This window comes from Panthera pardus, unplaced genomic scaffold, assembly GCF_024362965.1.
Source record: "Panthera pardus isolate Hobbes unplaced genomic scaffold, ASM2436296v1 HiC_scaffold_27, whole genome shotgun sequence".
NCBI lineage: Eukaryota > Metazoa > Chordata > Mammalia > Carnivora > Felidae > Panthera > Panthera pardus.
Genome location: NW_026526843.1, coordinates 82,264,338 through 82,272,592, shown reverse-complemented (window position 1 = coordinate 82,272,592; position 8,255 = coordinate 82,264,338). Strand labels below are relative to the sequence as shown.

Here is an 8,255-nt window from a genome sequence, read left to right as displayed (position 1 = left end):
GCAAAGTGTTTATCACTATGCAAACTCAAGTAATTCTTGAGAGCAACATCTTTTTTATTGATCTAAAAAGAATGGAGTGTGGAAGGCCAAAGAGGAAAAATCACTTCAAATGATCAAAACAGAAGAGGACTGAAAATAATATACCTAATCGTGTACGGAGTAAAATTTTAGGTATAGATTCTATTGAAAATATTGATATTCAAAGGAATAGCTTTGGACCCATTGCCAACACTTAGATTTTTTTCAGTTAATTAAAACCAAGCATGTTGTTTTTATTTAGGAAGATACATTAAGTCTTTTTTAAAAATATATATATTTTTTTATTTTTGAGAGAGACAGAGAGTGTGAGCAGGGGAGGGGCAGAGAGAGAGAGAGAGGGAGACAGAGTATCCAATTGGCTGGGTCTCCACACTGACAGCAGTGAACCTGATGCAGGAATTGCAAGATCACTACCTGAGCCAAAGTCAGTCACTCAAAGGACTTGGCCACCCAGGTACCCCAGGAAGATACATTAAGTCTTTGAAGTAAGAATGAAAGGGTTGTACAATTTAATTTCTACATAAACGACTGTTTGAATATACAAAGTATCAAATATAAACAGTAGTGTAGCAAGAAAATAAATTGGCAGAAATAATTACTCAGCCAGTAGCAATAATTAAGACCACCATTTGAAAGATCTTCTATATACAAAGAATGAAGGAATATTGTTATAAGATTTTACAGCACACAACTGAATTCAATCTTAATTCATTCCTATTATGCTTCTTTCTTCTTCAGTATTAGTGGACACCCACATTACCTCCTGTCAATACATTGTGTTTATTATGTGAACTATCACAGGCAGGTAACGTCTTAGAATGCGAACACCTACAATAAGCTGCTTTAGTGAGGCCCAAATCTTCAATGTTTATTTCATTCACCACTTTGAGATTTTCCTTTTGTATTTTAAGATTAATAAAGCTGTCCTGTTGTTTTTCCTTCTGGAGAAATGGGCGAATTGCAAGGTAGCCAAGTAGTACAAGTATACCAAGGAAAGGCAATAACCAAAGCCATTCTGAAACTGGGAGCTGAGTGAACCCGGTAATTCTCTCGGGGACAGGGCCGCTCTAGATACACGGAGAGCTGCACCTTCCTGATATGGGCCACACTCTCCAGTGCTATCCTTGCCAGCAGCGTCCACTCCTTCCAGAGGCGCCCCCCCCCCCCCCAGTTGAGTTGCTGCATCTGCTGCCCAAGAGCAGAAGTGGTGGGCGGGATGCATCGTAGCCTAGGTCCCACCACTGGGCAGGCCTCTGCCCATTTTTAAATCAGATTATATGTTTTTTTTTTTAATGTTTATTTATTTTGAGAAAGAGAGAGAGGGCAGGAGGAGGGGCAGAGAGAGGAAGAGGAGAGAGACAATCTCAAGCAGGCTCCAAGCTTTCAGTGTGGAGCCCCACACGGGCCTTGATTCCACATATTGTGAGATCATGACCTGAGTTGAAATGAAGAGTCAGACGCTTAACCAACTGAGCCACCCAGGCGCCCCAGATTATTTGTTTATTTTGGTGTTGAGTTGTATAAGTTCTTTATATATTTTAGGTATTAACCCCTTATCAGATCTATGATTTGCAAACATCTTTTCCCATTCAGTAGGTTGCTTCTATGTTTTGTTGATAGTTTCTTTATCTGTGCAGAAGCTTTTTACTATATGCATTGCAGCGCTATTTATAAGAGCCAAGATATGGAAGCAGTCCAAGACCATTGATAGATTAATGAAAAAAGAAGATGAAGTATATATGTATGTACATATATGATGGAATATTACACAGCCATAAAAAAGGATGAGGTCTTGCTATTTGCAACAACATGGATGGACCTAGAGGGTATTATGCCAAGTGAAGTAAGTCAGAGAAAGACAAATACCGTATGATTTCACTTATATGTGGAATCTAAAAAACACAACAAATGAATAAACAACAGAAGCAGACATATAAACCCAGAGAACTAACTGATGTTTGCCAGAGAGGAGTGTGGGGGATGGGCAAAAAGGGTGACAGGGAGAGGGACATACAGGCTTCCAGTTGTGGGATGAATAATTCATGGAATAAAAGGTACAGCATAGGGAATATAGTCAATGGTATTGTACACAGACACACATATATATTTCCTTCACCTAAGTATTAATACACTTTTTTTATAGCATAGTTAGAAATAATGACCACAGTCTATAAAACAAGTCTCAGTAAATACCACAGCATTAGTTTCATTCAGACTACCTTCCCTGATTATGATTAAGTTCTAAATAAAAAACAATAACCACAAAAATGTTAAAAGAGGTTTTTTTTGGAATGTTTGAAAAACACTTTTATATAACTCATGGATTAAAGGTAAATCATAATGTGAATTAAAAAGTATTTAGAACTGAATGATCATATAGATATCAAAACTTGTGGGATATAGTTGAAGCAGAACTTAAAGGGAACCGTATAGCCTTGAAATCTTTTTATTAGAACAGAAGTCTAAAATGTAACAAATTTAAGCTTCTGATTCAAGAAGTTAGAAAAGTGGCAACAAATTAAACCTAATGAAAGCAAAAGAAAACACATAATCTAATAAGACCATGAAGTGATGAAATAGAAAACAAGGATGCAAAGGAGAAGATCAATAAAATCACAACTTTGTCCTTTGGAAAGAGAAACTTCTGGCAAGATTGAACAAGAAAACAAAAGAGAAGGCATAAGTGAATAATATTGAGAATGAATAGAGGGACAAAACTCCAGGCACTACAGAGATTTTTGTAAAATTAAATTAAATTAAATTAAATTTAGGGGTGCCTGGGTAGCTCAGTCAGTTAAGAGTTGGACTCCTGATTTCGGATCAAGTCATGATCTCATGGTTCATGAGTTCAAGCCCATATCAGGCTCTGTGCTGACAGTTTGGGGTCTGCCTGGGATTCTCTCTCACCCTGTCTCTCTGCCCATCCCCTGCTCTCGCTCTCTCTCTCAAAGAAATAATAAACTAATAAAAAATTTAAAATTATATTTAATTTAATTTTTAAGTAGGCTTCACACCTAATGCACAGCCTAATGCAGGGCTTGAACTCACAAACTGTGAGCTCAAGACTTGGGCTGAGATCAAGAGTCAGACATTTAACTTACTGAACCATCCAAGAGCCCCCTGACAGAAATTTTTATTTTTATTTTATTTTATTATTTATTTTAACTGTTTTATTTTTGAGAGAGAGAGAGCAAGTGGGGGAGGTGCAGAGAGAAGGGGACAGAGGATCTGAAGCCAGCTCCATAGTGACAGCAGAGAGCCTGATGCAGAGCTTGAACTCACCAACCATGAGATCACAACCAAAGTCAAAGTCGGAGGCCCACCTGACCAAGTCACCCAGGCATTCCTATTTTGTTTTTAAAGTTTGTTTGTTAAGTTTATTTTTTTGAGAGGGAGAGCACGCATGCACGAGCAGGGGAGGGGCGGAGAGAGAGGGAGAGAGAGAGAATCCCAAGCAGGCTCTGCACTGTCGGTGCAGAGCCTGATGTGGCGCTCAAATTCACGAATGTGAGATCATGACCCAATCTGAAATCAAGAGTCAGACACCTAACTGAGCCACCCAGACAGCCCCAACAGAGATTTTTAAATAATTTTAAAATACTACAGATTTTTAAATAATTTTAAAATACTATAAACAACTTTCTACCAAATACATATAATATTATGGATGAGATGAACAATTTTCTAGAAAAACATAACTTTGCAAAACTTATTTAAGAAGAAATAGCCTAAAAATATATACACATTTTAAAAAATTGAATCAAAAAAGTTTTCTTTTTTTTTTTAAAGTTTATTTTGAGAGAGAGAGAGAGAACAAGCAGGGGAGGGGCAGAGGGAGAAGGAGAGAGAGAATCCCAAGCAGGTTCCTGCACTGTCAGTGTAGAGCCTGATGTGGGGCTCGATTTCACGAACCCACGAGATCATGACCTGAGCAGAAATAAAGAGTTGGTCGCTTAACTGACTGAGCCACCCAGGCGCCCCTAAAAATAGTTTTCTAAGGTAAGATCTACCTACTTAGAAACCTACTTAATGCAAACTGTTTCAGGAAATGTAAAAAGAGGAAACACTCCCATATCATTGTATGCAATTGATATATAGTCTTTATGGAGAATAACCAATCTCACTTACAAACTTAGATACAAAAATCCTTAAAATGCTAGCAAACCAAAGTAGCAATGCATATGAAAAAGATATATCATGACCAAATTTAATTTTTCTCAAGAAAGCAAGTATGGCTTAATATTAGAAAATTGATTGAGACTTCTGGTCAAAGATGGAGGGTTGAATCTCACATTAGTTTTTCCTCCCTCCTGAGACATTACTAAATGGATAGCAAAGGGATTTTAGAAAGCAAAAAATCCACAAAGACAAGGAGAGAGTATGCAAGAGCAATAAAATTGGGGGACCTAGAAAGCTCAGTTTTCAACTCCAACATGTAAAAAATTTAGAAGTTATTGCTCCCATGCTTACAATAAGAATGCTGGGCAGACTGAAAATAGATGATTTTCTTAGATCCATTGGAGAACTGAAGTCACAGGGCAACCTGCCACCTTGAAATCTGGAGACACAGGCAGATACAAAGAAATTCGGTACCTGAGTTGTGCTTATCTGGAATGGAAGCCAGTATAAGCAATAGAGTTAAGACCACGTATTTTGTAATTACGGAGTAATTTGGACATATTGCTGGAAACTGTGGGCTGGTGCACACACACACACACACACACACACAGGGAACATATCATTATATCTCTATATATCTATCATTATGTCTATATATATAGAGAGAGATAGCCTGTTGACCCTGATTCTTTGAATAACCCTACTAATACAAAAACAGAAGAAATAGTTGAAGTTATTTGAAGCAGTAATGGCAAAAATGGTCCCAAGTTAATGACTGACACAAAACCACAAATCTGGAAAGCTCAGAGAACACCAAGGAAGATAAACACCAAACAAAACAAAATAAAACACAAAAAGCCCACACCTAACTTCAGAAAACTAAAGACAGAGAAAATCTTAAAGGAATACAGAGAAATCAGATAACTTAGTAGTCCCAAGAAAGCTGAATCCTAAAATGGTAGTGGACCAAGTAGAGAGGCAGTCCCATTTTACACAATGAGATTCTCAAAAACTTTTAGGAATTGATGGCATCAATAACTTCTGAAGGTAGGGGTGATGGTGAGACTAAAAATAGTAGGCTTGGTTAAAAAATTATTTAAGAAGCAGTTAGTGCACAAAGAAAAGCCGGGAAGCCAATGATTTCACTGGCAAATTCTACCAGATGTTCAAAAGAGAATTAGGAACAATCTTTTACAAGTCTCCCACAAAGTACAAGAGGACGGAACACTTCCCAGCTGATTATATGAAGCTTATATTACCTTCATACCAATGCCAGACAAAAACATTATAACAAAACTATAGACCAATATATTTTATGAAAATAGATGTGAAACTCCTCAGCGAAATGCTAATAAACTGAGTACAGCAGCATATTAAAAGGATTATAAACCATGACAAAGTCGGATTCGTCCCATGGTGCAAGATTGAGTCAACGTATGAAAATCAAACAATGAAGGCACCTGGGTGGCTCAGTCGGTTAAGTGTCCAACTTTGGCACACATCATGGTCTCAGAGTTTGTGAGTTCGAGCCCCGCATAGGGCTCTATGCTGACAGCTCAGAGCCTGGAGCCTGCCTCAGATCTGTGTCTCCCTCTCTCTCTGCCCCTTCCCCACTTGCTGTCTCTCCCTCTCAAAAAATGAATAAACATTAAAAATTGAAAAAAAATCAATCAATGTAATACACCCTATTGATAGAATGAAGTGAAAAAACTCCATGATAATTTCAGCAGATTTGATAAAAAACAGACAATATCAAGAGTTGGCAAAGATATGGAGAAATTGGAATTCTTGAACATTGCTGGTTGGAATATAAAATGATGCAGCTGCTTTGGAAAACAGTTTGGCAGTTCCTCAAAAAGTTGAAGACAGAGTTATCATATGACCCAGCAATTCCACTCCTAGGAATATACCCAAGAAATATGAAAACATGCACACACAAAAACTCATATATATACGTTTATGGCAGAATTATTCATAATAGCCCAAATCCAGAAATAACCCAAATGACCCTAAACTGGTGAATGGAAAACAAAATCTGGCATATCTATACAATGGAATATTTAGCTACAAGAGGAATGAAGTATGTGCTACAACACATGTGCTACAACGTAGGTGAATCTTGAAAACATTACGAAGTGAAAGAAGCCAGACACAAAGTACCATGCATTGTATGATTCCATGTATAGGAGATGCTCATGATAGGCAAATCCATAGAGCCGGAAATTAGATTAGTGGTCACTTGGGGCTGAGGGGAAGGGGGAATGTCAGTGACTGCTAAGGGACAGGGTTTCCTTTCGGGTTGATAAAAATGTTCTGGAATTAGAAAATGGTGATTATTGCATAATCCTGTGAATATACTAAAATCCACCAAATTGTACACTTTAAAAGTGTGAGTTTTAGCTTCTGCACAGCAAAGGAAACAATCAACAAAACTAAAAGGCAACCAATGGAATGGGAAAAGATATTTGCAAATGACATATCGGACAAAGGGCTAGTATCCAAAATCTATAAAGAGCTCACCAAACTCCACACCCGAAAAACAAATAATCCAGTGAAGAAATGGGCAGAAAACATGAATAGACACTTCTCTAAAGAAGACATCCGGATGGCCAACAGGCACATGAAAAGATGCTCAACGTCGCTCCTCATCAGGGAAATACAAATCAAAACCACACTCAGATATCACCTCACACCAGTCAGAGTGGCCAAAATGAACAAATCAGGAGACTATAGATGCTGGAGAGGATGTGGAGAAACGGGAACCTTCTTGCACTGTTGGTGGGAATGCAAACTGGTGTAGCCACTCTGGAAAACAGTGTGTAGGTTCCTCAAAAAATTAAAAATAGATCTACCCTATGACCCAGCAGTAGTACTGCTAGGAATTTACCCAAGGGATACAGGAGTACTGATGCATAGAGGCACTTGTACCCCAATGTTTATAGCAACACTCTCAACAATAGTCAAGTTGTGGAAAGAGCCAAATTGTGGAAATGTCCATCAACCGATGAATGGATAAGGAAATTGTGGTTTATATACACAATGGAGTACTACATGGCAATGAGAAAGAATGAAATATGGCCCTTTGTAGCCATGTGGATAGAACTGGAGAGTATGATGCTAAGTGAAATAAGCCATACAGAGAAAGACAGATACCATATGGTTTCACTCTTATGTGGATCCTGAGAAACTTAAGAGAAACCCATGGGGGAGGGGAAGGAAAAAAAAAAAGAGGTTAGAGTGGGAGAGAGCCAAAGCATAGGAGACTGTTAAAAACTGAGAACAAACTGAGGGTTGATGGGGGGTGGGAGGGAGGGGAAGGTAGGTGATGGGTATTGAAGAGGGCATCTTTTGGGATGAGCACTGGTGTTGTATGGAAACCAATTTGACAATAAATTTCATATATTAAAAAATAAATAAAAGTGTGAGTTTTATAGTATGTGAATTTTATCTCAATTTAAAAATGTAGATTATAATAATAGAATCTTTCTCAAATTGTTGTTGTGAGGAGTCAAAGAGATGATGCATGCATATATAGTCTTTAGTACAATTTTTGACATTGTCATAAGTGCTCAATAAAGTGTTAGTTATTTCCAAAAAAAGAAGCAGAAGCAGTTAGACTCAGAACCTCCCTTGTCTCCCCATCTTCAGCCATACAACTTCCTCTCTCCCACCTCAGCAGAAGACTTGAAGATTTACTCTTTGGAAAGGATTGAAAAATGGTCTCTAAACGAGGAGTCAAAACAGAGTTGAGGGTGGGGCGGATATTCTGAAAGCAGAGGGTTAAGTGAAATTTGACAAAACAAATGACCCCCTTAATTGCAAGGGAAGCTGCAAAAATGCTGTGTGCCCACTTATATTTGGATGAACCAAACAGCCTCTGCCACAAGGTCAAAACTCACAAAGACCTCTCCTTGACTAAACTGTAGTCAGCCTTTTCTGAGACCTCTTTCTGACTAGGCCTCATCCTTGGGCCCTGTCTTTGGCCTGTCTAGTCCACTTTTAGAAAGAATCCCACTAAGTCAGTTCAGAGAGAATCCCTCACCCTGCATATCTGATCACTTTGGCTTACCTTCAGCAAGAATCCTGTTATGTCAGTT

The 8,255-nt window shown here is 38.2% G+C and overlaps 1 pseudogene; it reads right to left on the bottom strand.

Annotated features, from left to right (window-relative positions):
• Nucleotides 1-756: 756 nt before the first annotated feature.
• On the bottom strand, nucleotides 757-1,224 carry LOC109248131 (CDGSH iron-sulfur domain-containing protein 2-like; annotated as a pseudogene).
• Nucleotides 1,225-8,255: the final 7,031 nt, after the last annotated feature.